Below are 12,274 nucleotides of genomic sequence, written 5' to 3'. Positions count from 1 at the left end.
GAATTAGAATTTGGAAAAACAAATTGCTACTAGTTCAGATTGGTCAATTTGATCCTACAAAGTAAAAACTAGCAGCTATGGCATATAGAATGAACGACCCTATTAGATATATTCATGAGGGATGAGGGAGAAATGTATTTTCTGAATTTGTCTTATTTTGCATTTTCAAAGTAATATACAAATTGAAATTAATCTACACTTTGCACAATTCTGAGAAGTGCTTGTGTTAAAATAGATCACCATAAAAAATAAAAATGTGTGTTAAAGAAGAATGCACAAAATGCATATATCTATGACTATAATATATAAAATGAATTATATTCAAGAGAAGTATTTGCAAAGCCTGTGTTCAGTAATCTTTATTGTAATGAAATATGTGCATTTTTGGAGAAATGTGCACAAAAATAAATAGAAATTTTAGTGTATTAAAAATATTTGAAACTAACTGACATAAGATCCAATTTACAAATCTGAAAATGAAAAATTGAAAGAGCCCCAAATTTACAAGATTTGCAGCAAATGAGAAATTGTCTTCCCCAACCCATTTCAAAGGGACAGATTTGTCTATCCCTAATCTTCACCACTGCTCTTTGGCTAGGAAACAGGAATGAGACTGTAACTTGACAGTATGTTCTAAGATGCACTAGGCTTCATTGCAGAAGCATAAGGGGCCTTCCAACTGCATTAAATAGTATCCCAGGCTTATGAATTTGTGCCTTGCACATAGTCTTCAACCAAAATAGGCACCATATTGGAGAAGGGTGTTAGCATCTATCACCTCTGCTTTCCTAAAATGAGACTGGGAACAATAGGTGAGGACTTGATCCTATCCTGAACACTAGTCACAACTATGACTGCCCTCTGTTCAGTCACTTAGTGGGCTTCTGTGAGGCAGCTGTGCTGTGCTTCAATCAAATGCTTTGTGCTGCAGAAGGAACACAATGTGCCTTGATGTGTTGCTTCTGGACGCCTTCTCCTCATGCCAATAGTTGGAAGAGGCTTCAGCACAGAGCATGTGGCATCTTTATTTCATTGTTTAGAAACCCGGGCAGGCTGCATTGCCAAGCAAAGCAGTTTCTAAGAGGCACCTTTAAGCAAAGTGATTCTGCCATGAGTTGCCAGGATTGACCAGACACAATATCATATGCAAGATCTTTCAGAACCATTCAGATTTTTTCCCCTGTATTCTTAGCATAACAAGGATAAAGACATCAGCTGAACAAACAGAATTCAGCTAACACATACAAACAATTCTCCCCTCCCTCCTCTTTTGAAAGTTGGAATGTAGCAAATTCCCTATGACTTAACTGTTCTACAATCCAAAGATTAACTATAACTCTGCTGGCAATAGTACTGCTTCTACTGAAATGACAGTATTCCTAAAAAGTTGTTGCTGATAAATTTCCCAAAGAGTTAATCAAGGGTTCAGTTAACCTTAGCTGGAAGCCTCTCATGGGCTCTTTTTTCTAGGGTCTTCAGTTCCTCTTCTCTCTCTGGATATCTGTACAGGGTAGAGAAATTCCATGCTGTGCCATTTTCCTTACATGGTGATTCTTACACCGAATCCATTTTGGTGGTCTTGAATCCTCCTGGAACCTGCTTATCTTCAGCAGCCCAAGACAACCTAATTCCATCTTTGCTTGCTTGCCATTTTTCTTCTCTCCCTTTCCCCAGCCTTCACTCAACTTCTTCTTGACAACTTTTTAGCCATTTCAATTTTTACTTTCCCATGAGAGAGACATTCTGTGTGAAACCCCATATCTTTTCCTCTCAGCATTTTCCTAGATTCAGGTTATTAGCCAAAAGTAGTTTGTATGTCTGGTTAGTCACATTACAATGTCTTTTATGTTCTCCATTCTGTCACAGAACTCTTCAAAGTTTTGCACAGCTCTATCACTTAGATGTAAATCATGTTGAACCTGGTAGGATATATAGGTCTGAGCAAACCATATTGCTTAAGCCATGCTTACATTGGTTAAACTGTAGTATTGGTACATTCTTACTTATAACACCACTTACTTTTTATTATTGCTTTAAAAGATAATATAACTTTTAAAGCCCTTTTGGGGTTGTGATTGCAGCAAGAATATTTCACAAATTTAGGGCCTTTTGCATTAAAATAGGGTGCTTCATTTGCTAATATCTGAATGAATAATGGAGCACTTGTGTGATTGCAAGATAGATCTAAGAGACTCTGAGCCTTCTCAAATAGCCCCATTTCTATTTCCCAAACTTCTACAATCCACATTTAAATTAGAATACTCCTTGATAGTTTTCATCTTTTTCAAAACTATATGCCAACATTCATACTGCTATACCTATGAGTAGATCTAATTTTTGTGAATTAACACCTTGCAAAGAACAGTTAATAAGTAGGGTATACATTGGGAATGATTTGGAAGAAGTACTTGGGACTAAGGGAAGCACAGCACCTTTCTGCAATTCATTTCAGGAGTCTGCTCATTAAAGTTAATGCAACTGTTAAAGCAGTGGCTCTTTACTCCCCACCCCAATGCCCCAAAAATTCATGAGAAAGCCTGAAAAAAAAATGAACTGTTTTAATGGCTAGTATTGCTGTGATCAAGCAATGTCTGTAGGACTTCTTCATTTTCATTTCTGAAGAGTGCACACTGCGCAGCCCTGCTCCTCAGAATTCATTCAAGCTATCCTCAAGCCAGCCAATGGCTGAGCAGCCTTTGTGCCGGCTCATAAGTCCTGCTCCCTTTGGGTGGGTCTAATAAGTATTCCACACCTATGCTGCACCCAAAAGAAAAGAACTTGCTATCATTTCTCTGTTTCCTGCCCCCCTCTGCCCCCTCCTTCCAGGTACAGTACTGTCTGGTTTACTAGAGGACAAAAACCAAAAAAACCCCAAACCCTGAGAGGCTGAAAGGTTATGCTGAAGAAAAATCAATGATAAAAAAAAATGTAAATTAATGCCTGTCAGTAACCCGCAGACTGTGTTGAAGTTTGCCGCCATTGTAGTACAGTGTTAAATCTGGAGAAAGCTTTTTTGCTCAGAGATGCTGGGAAGAATGAAAGAAGATCAGCTTATAAGCAAAACATGAAACTCTCTGGCAGGAAGAAGAGATGATCAAGTGTCACTGTTTGGTTTCATTTTCAGAGGAAAAGAGCATGCTGAAGGTAAGAACAAGAATGGGAGAACAGGCCGGACTGACTTTCCATTAGGTAGAATAGGCACAGGGCCTAGGGCCCACAAAATTACTATAGTAATGAGAAAACACAACACAATAATAGTTAACACACATTTAATTAAAACAGGCAAGAAATACACAAAATTTGAAGACCAAACTGATGGTATTATTTGTAACCTATAGACATAGCATGAATACTAAAATTTAGTAACTTTGATGATATGTGACAGACATCATAATTAATTGACAACACCTGATTGTTACACACACACACACACACACACACACTCATATTCTCTTCTATTGGTATATATACTCAATATTTCTCTCTGAAATATGAGGAAAATATTGAAAATTATATTAAATGTAATTTTAATAACATCATTTTTATGGAGGGAGGGCCCCACGAAAGCAAAGTGCCTAGGACCCACAAAAGTCATAATGTAGCCCTGGGAACAGGGAGTAGAGGGGATATCATGAAATCTCTTCCTTGCAAAGTTTAAATTTTAATGTTATCATAGTGCTGGTTATGTTGAAGACTTCAAAGGAAAAATGTTTACCTTTACAAAAAAGGAATGAGGCATATAGGTCAGTTTGGATATAAGAAGGCTCCTGTATCATAAAACTATAAGTAGATGGAACATTTTGTTGGAGGACTTAAAAAGATGCCTAAAAACACTGTTCAACTTCTTAATTAATTCAAAAACTTTCTTATGTGAAAGCATCAAAGGCAAGCAATTTGGGTTCTCACAAACTCGAATAAACATTTTCTGAGGATTAATTTCTTTGAGGGCTCTTTTCTGAGTAATCATTTAATAATGTAAGCAGACATACATCATCTCTCTCCCTAACTGAGCCATGAATTTGGGATGTGCTGAAATGATCATGCAACAGTGTTCATTCAACACAATAGCATTTTTTAGCACTTTAAACAGTGACAGATTTATTGTAGCACAAAGTTTTGTGGACTTCATTCACATCAAAAGCAAGGAATTTGATCTTGACATACGATTATAAATGCACGCATACAAACTCTTTCGAGAGGGTAGAATTATAAACTGAGAGGTTAAAGGGATATTAAATGCAGACTTTCTAGTGATAACACTGACTGAGAATGGTGGCAGTCATATTCAAACTCCTCTGGAGGGCACTGAGAGGTAGGGATGGCTTTGGAATGGATATTGGCCACAAGACTAAAATACTCAATTGGTGTTGATAGGAGGTGAGAGTTCAAGCCTAAAGGCCTTAGTTTGTGGGGATCTCAGGTCTCAGTGCTCTTGCCCCTTCAGTTTAACATTTACATGAAGCTGTTGGGGGAGGTCATTTGTTGGTTTGGGGTCAAGTATAATCAGTACACTGATGATGATACCCAATTGTACATCTGGACCTCTGGCTGACCAAGTGATATTGTTGAAGTTTTGTCCTACTGCCTGGAAGCTGTTGGAGCCTGGATGGGGAGGAATGGGCCCAGGCACATCTCTAGCAAGACCGAGTGGCTTTAAGTATTTGGTCCTCCTGATTCTTGGGATTTTCTACCTTTAGCCACAAGTGGGGTCACACTGCCCTGCTTAAGACTTGTGTGCAACTTGGGGATCTTCCTGGAATTTCAGCTCCTGCTTGAGCAGCAGGTAGCAGTTGTAGACAAGAAGGCCTTTGCATGGCTTCATGTTGTGCATCAGGTGCACACATTCCTGGATCAAGAGGCCATCCTCACAATCACTTATGCCTTGGTCACCTTGCAGTTGGAAAACTGCAACATGATCTACAAGAGGATGCCCTTAAAGACCACCAGGAAGCTATGGCTGCTCCAGAATGCAGCAGCACCAGCAATGATGGGCAAGCCTCACTATGCCCATGTAACATTCCTGATACATGAGATGCGCTGGTTGCCACTTGGCTTCCTGGTGCAATTCAAGGTGCTGGTTGTCACCTACAAAACCCTTCATGGCTTAGTTACTTGAGGGGCTGCCTGTCTCCTGTAGTATCTGCCCATCCTATTTGCTCCAACAGGTTGGCCCGCTCTGGGTCCCATTAATTAAACAGTGCCAATTAATGGGATCCAGAATGTGGGCCTTCTCTGTTACAGCATCTGCCCTGGAGATCCACATGGCCCCACCGTGCCTGCCTTCAGGCAATCTTTGAAAACTTGGTTGTGTCCCAGGCCTGAGGCTAGATGGGCAGGGTGGGTCCTCTTTTAGTGGCAAACACAAATAAAGAACAGGTGGTGCGTCAATTGCAACATCATGGCCACCATCTTGACATTTTTACCACATCCTGCAGACTTCCATGTCACTAGGGCTTGCTTCAGCTTCTGTTGTGCATTGGCACCTAAAGAAAACAATTAGCTGTCAAGTGCAGAGGATATCAAAAGGGGAATATTGGTTGGATTTTCTGATGAAATATATAGATGGGAATGTTAAGACTGTAAATTGGTTTGCTTCAGATAGCTCCCGCATATACATATCATAATGGACTTGTAAAAGTGTCATCCCGGCTTGTCATTAACCAGGATTTTTTTTTAAAAAGCTGCTGTCAGGTTTAAAGAGCAAGACTAAGAACCGTGGCAGCCATAAATCCCTCCTGCCACCAAAGCAAGCTGATGAGAGGCAGCCTGATGGTACTACCCTCCCTTGCCATGCTGGCCGTGGGCATTAATTACTTCTCTTTGCCTGCCCTCTAAGAGAGTTGCAAGGTGGAAGAGCCAACACTCTTTATCTGCAGCCATGTTGCTATAGCAGCTGAAGCTGCTGAACACAAGCTTTTTTGTTAAAATTCATGGACCGGCTCCAAGTTACCCCTCCCCTTCGTCAGGGGTTTCACAAGTCTCTGAATTACACATTCTGCCTGCAGGAAAGAAGAGCAAAGCTCTGGGAGGCCCGATTGTGTGTGGCTGAGGTTACAGCCCTCACTATGGCGACCACCAATGGTGAGGCGGTTCCATGCACCCTGGCATCAACAAAGCCATTTGCATGCATCTGGCACAAAAGGCAGCTCCCTTCCAAGGTCCTTGCTGTTGGAGTTCAGAGCTGTGCTATGGATTCTCTGACTCACAGGGCAGTTTCTATGGCTCCCTGAAGATGTGGGAAGAGCTAGGCTGCTGATCCGAGGGGCCAAATGGCAACTGAGTTTTAGATTGATTCTCTACACTTGGCACTTCGAGAGGAGGCTGTGATGGCATAATTGCCCTCTGTCACCCGCAGATCAGGGTTCAGAAAATGCCCCCTCCCCCAGTCCTACTACATTTTTCTCTAGAGAAGCTCCATTAAGAAAGGAAAGAAGCACGAGATGGAATAGATGCACGGTGTCTTTGGAATGATTGTCCTAGAGGCCCTCCAGTGGCAGTATAATGTTACAGTCACAAAAATCAATGTGCAGTTCCAAATGTCTGATTTCACTGTCTGCTCCCCCACTTACATCCCAGAGTATAAGAATGTATAATATTATATTTGGCATTTCTTCTGGAAATGCATTGCACTGTACGATAAGACAACACGGGCTGTGATAATCCTAGCTCTGATCTTAGCCAGGCTGGTAACAGCAGAAGACAGCCATAGCTACAGCTGTGAGCAAACCTGATTCCATCAGTATCCATTTTGGTATCCATTTTGGGGAACAATCTTTAATCTGGATTATTGCAATAGACTAAATGTGGGGCTGTCATGGAAGAACACTTTTTGTAATTTCAGATACTGCAGAACATGATAGCAAAATTGAGAAACAGCATTTATAGATGCAAACATATAGTTGAAGCCTTTTCACTGGCTACAACTTTTTGTTCAGTTGGAATTCAGATGTCAGTCTCAATTTGCTCACATTTGTTTTCATGCAGTTCTGCCAGGCTTCTTCTAGGGCTCTAGGATTCTCCGTTTTCAGAAATAAGATTGGTAATGACTGGAAGTGGACTTATTTTCAGACTTTCAAATGCCCTCCCCTGGATTATCTATCAAGTTGGGGTAAGTGGAAAATTCACTCAAATCATATTTAAATGCAAATTTACCTAATTTCACTTTTGAACCACCATATGAACCAAATACAAATTGTTGTTTGAAATTAATCTTCTCTGAATTTGCCATACAGAAAAACTGCAATTTTATGAATGTTAAGGAGAATGTACACAAGATGCATTATATTAAATTGCTTGTACAAATGCATGCATTTGGCAAATTTGCATACAAAACTGCATATATTAGAAAAAGTAGATATGGATATGGGACAAACTGAATTTGAGACACAAAAGCTGAGGACAGAAATTACAGTAGTCATACATTCCTCTTGTCAAAGATATATTTTACTTTCTTTTAGACATCAATTTAAAATATTGTTATTTGCCCAGGCTTTGTTTCATTGAATTGAATTGTCTTTATCATTCAACAGATTTAGCATTCTAGTTCAGATAATAGTTTCCTTTCATTCTGGCAGCTTAAGCCTTACTTTGGTTTCTAATAAATATCTCATTACATTGCTGGTAACAGAGAATCCCTCAAAAATCTAGTGGGAGGGAGTTTCTTTCATTTGTCTGAAACCTGAAAAGTGTGTTCATTTCACTGTGATAGCTTTTGATTCTAGTTTGAAATTTGCATCTAGGATTGCTGTTAAGTGATAGCTAAACTTCTTTATATTTTCCCTAAGTTTTTGATTATTTAGAAATTTCACATAAGATAGAATTCTACATACACGTGCTAGGATTCATTCAATTGGATGAGTTACATTTTTGTGTGTGGCCCACATAAATTCATGACCCTTTTGCTAGTCAATCACTGGCACCCAAGGCTCTATCAGTGTGCATGTAAGGTTATAATTTTTAAACGTAATTTATATTTACTTCTATTAAACTTCATTTATCATTCTAACACCTATTCTTCCAGTCTGGACTGATCTTTTGGGAACTTTTCCTATTCCCCTTTTGATTTTAATTACTAAAATGATTTTAAGATGTGAGAAAACTCACTTACTAGTTAGTTACTAGCAAGTTAACAAGCACCAGTCTGGATCTATACACTTGGATGACACCATTATTCAAATTTCCTCACTGTCATATATCAACCCAGTCTGTGTATAACTCAAAAATGCTTAAGTATCTTGAGAATGTGACAAGAATTACCTTTGTAGTGGCAGACATTAATTAGTCTGTAATTTCTAGTTGATCCTTTTTTAAAAAAACAGGGTCCAGTTAGCCAATTTTCCTATGCTATAGACTTATAGGAATATGCTTCTGTTTGTGAAATTAGTCCCATCCTGTGGAAGCTTATCTAGCAGGTATATTAATTGTGAGCATCAGGTCGAAAGCTTTTTATTCTCTCAGGCTTTTAACTTCTGAAGTATGCTTAAATATTTATCTGATTATCTTTAATTCTACATTTAGCTGTACACTAGAGTGGGAAACTGGAAGACTACCTTGGAAGAAGGCAGTGATAAACTGCTTGCATACTCTGGCCAACATTACAAGGATATGCTGCCTAGTCAGTGGAAATCAAACTACATTTGGCGGAGTTTTTATTTTCTTTCAGTTTTCAAGTGTTGTTTGTCTGATTACATTGTTGCTTTATTATGATCTCTTTTGAATCATCCTAGATAATTTTAATTGAAGAACAGTCAAATATGCTTAAAGCAAAATAAAATCAGCTGATATAAGCAAGCAAATAGGTGTTTCATATAATTACATTTGGAGTTTTAAAAAAAGTTATATATAATTTACATTGGTCTTCTGGAATTTCAAAATACTACAATTTCAGCTTCTGAGGATTAGTCAAATGCCTTATCTCTGTCCTTTCATCATTTATGTTCAGAGGAGAAAGAATATTTTGTATACGCGGAGAGCAGGATGATCTAATGGAAAACAAAACAATTTTTTTTAAAAAATCCCATTTGCATGGATGACAATATTCATTCTGAAGACGGGGAGAGGGGCAAGAAGCAACTGGCAATATTTGGCACTATGCAGAATTGCTATAGTTTCATGCCATTATGAGACTGAACAATATCCATCTATAAAATTGAAGAAAACCATGATAAGCAGTTGGCTTGTTTCATTTGTCTTTGCTAACAGTGGCTTCTGCACTTCCATTGAGGAAAAGAAACAAAACAAAGGTGGAAGGGTAGTTCCATTACCAGCAAATTTGTTTCTGTGATGCAGTTGTGAAAATCCAAAACTTTCTTCCCTAGAAGTGCAACCAGCATTATTGTAAAAGAGGTGTGGTTCATTTTTACCTCCACTTTTGCACTCACCATTATGCATGGCCAAAAATTGTTGGAGATGGAAATAGCGTACCACATCTGCTTTTGCTTAAACAAAAGTTTATACAAACTTGGAGATGCTGAGTTACGTTTCTTGAATTACTCCTGACAGAGGAACTGAATGCATAAAAAATACAATTTCTAAGTTGTCTTGTACCAAATAACCCAGTATCCAGAATTCTCATTGCATGTAATTCTGTTGCAATGTTTGTATCTTGCAGGTCTGAAAATGAGATAGCAAAGGACTACAAAGGAAAAAAGGCATCAGTTATTGGGAACTGATGGAGCAGGAGGAGGACGATAACTGCTATAATTCAAAAGGCAAATTCCAACTATTCTAATTTTTGGTCAATATACCTCCACTCCAGTAAGAAAAAGAAAACGTTAGAAGCATTGGGAAAACACAAGGCCACCATAAATGGAGCCCCTGTAAAATTTCATGAATGGTACAGAGTGACGCTACAAGAAAAAACTTGTGTGGAAATCCTTAAGCTCTTCAAATGAATTGGTCCATTAGTAATACTTGTTGAAGTACTGAAAGTTAAAATGACAGAAGAACCGAGTGCAAATGTAAAGATAAAGAAATAAATCATACTAAAAAAGACAAAATCATGATGGTGCAGACACAGTATAAAGGCTGTAAAAGGAGAGCAAGAGTGTTAACAGTGAAGTCTGCCTGGAACCCATGCCAAGTCATGTCACTTGCTGAACTATGTGCGCTACTTGCAAGCACATTTTAAAACTTTCCTTGGCAAGCATCAAGCTCGAAACATCCTGTTTTTACAGAAGGACATGTAAGCCAAGATTCTTGGGATTTTTTCCCCCTCTTCTTCAAACAAATGGCTAGTACAATTTATTAAAAGTCATTGTGTAGCATTTTCCTCCTTAATGGACTTTTTGTGGAAAGAAAAGAGCTGGAAGAAGTGATAAAATATAAGAGGGTTAAAATGGAAGATAATATTCAAGCATTTCAAATGTCCTTCTACTCTGCCAGCATAATGCCCCACCTACTGGCAGTTTTTACAGCACAGAAGCCTTCCCATGTAGAACCCCATGTATCTTCCTCCCTCCATCAGCAAATGATGAAAAGCCAATTATTCTTTGAAATTTGCAGTGTTAATGTTATTTCTTCACAATACTCTGTCATGCTTCTACAGCCCAAGGAAACATTGTGGGGTGTTTTCCATTGGAGAGATTTTCTACCACCCCAACTTTTTTACCTGTGCAGGCTTCAGAATTTTACATCTGCCTGGAATCAGGGCAAATTCAGCAAGTGCAATCAACCTCCATGGTGTTTGCCTATGCATGTTACAGCTGATCTTTCTCCATCCCCAGCCTCCAACACTCAGAAATGCTTCTGTAACAATGGCTGAATAATAGCAGCAGGTTTGCAATCACTCAAATGTTTCCATATGCAGATGTGTTATTGTACCTTATTTCTATGGAATATAAATAAATAAAGGACATTTATTTATACTTTTACAATCAACCTTCATCCCCTATCCTTTATAAAGCAACCTCTCAGAGGAGATCTGTTTGTCTGGTAAACTGCAGATAAATATGGAAAAGATGGACTATGGGAAGCAGCCTAGCAAGTTCTTTTATGGAGAGAGAATGAAGAAATTTTTCTTAATTCATAACTGATGCATGGGGATGAAGCCATGGGCAGGCTCAAGGCAAACTCAGTCATAGATGAGGTTACAGAAGGCAAAAGGACACTTCCACACATTTTTGCAGTGGCTCAGAACTCCAGTTCTGTCTAATCATATATCATCAGCTGTACCCAGGAGTCAAATCCATCAATTGATACTTTAGCTGTGGTGCATCTGAAATAATAATAAAACTGACCTTCTTGCCTGAAAGCACTACAGATTGGCAGAAGTAGATGGTCCTTACTTGGATTGGTGGAAATTTGCTTCCCAATTTCTTTCCTCTGCTCTGATAGTGATTCAGCTGCTATAACATTGTTTTTTGCATTTTGAAGATGGTCACAGGCCAGCTTCAGACTATTTTAAGGATTAGGCAGCAGCAGCAGTATAGCACTGCTGCCTGAACTGGCTGATATCTTCCAAAAGTTTTAAACTTGCACAATATAAATATACAGAGGTACTAACACCATAGATCTGAAAAAGTAAACTGGGAAGCATTCTAAATTTAAACATGCGTTATAAAGACTTGGGAAATAGGGGTATGGAAGATCTCAAATCTGGATTTCTCAATGAACAGCAAATAAACAGGTATTAATAGATTTGATTTTATTATGGGATAATAAAATTATTTTATTTATTATTTTAATCAATAATTTGGGCTTTGTGACTTTTCTTTGGCAACTCAACCCTTTCTCCAGCAAACTAATGCTGATTTTTGAGGTTGCTATTTTACTTTCCCTTAATACAATATTTCAAACATTACATTGCTTCATGATTGCATTTTTTTTTTTAAATGACAGTGGCAATTCCAGTCCCCCATCACAACAAATATCCTGAAATAATGCAACATTCAGGGCATTCTGGCAGATAAGGATCCTTTTATGCCACCAGTGCTTTTTTTAAAAAAACAAAAAACAACCACCCAGTCCTCTCTGAACTAGTCTTGATTCTGCAGTCACTCTCAGACAGTTATCCTGAAAACTCAGGCTGAACTACAAGCACTCCCTTCCGCTGATGATGGAGTACAAAAAATGGCTGCCAGCCAAGATCCCTCCCTCCCTCTCCTTGTTTTGCTGCACTGCTTATTCACAATAGAGGGAAAAATAAGAATGCTGTTTGCTAAACTTCCTTAAAGCTCTGTGTCAGAGCACTGAAGTGTCATGGAGAAATAGCTGGCCTACTGCTGCTGGGGAGAGGGGAGAGCCAGGGCCAGGCACTGGTGAGAGTTTCCACCAA

The sequence above is a fragment of the Python bivittatus genome, unplaced genomic scaffold (assembly GCF_059951505.1).
Source record: "Python bivittatus isolate LINGU-HERP-01145 unplaced genomic scaffold, Pbiv_v1 ctg000700_np1212, whole genome shotgun sequence".
Lineage (NCBI taxonomy): Eukaryota > Metazoa > Chordata > Lepidosauria > Squamata > Pythonidae > Python > Python bivittatus.
This window is presented reverse-complemented; position numbering follows the sequence as displayed.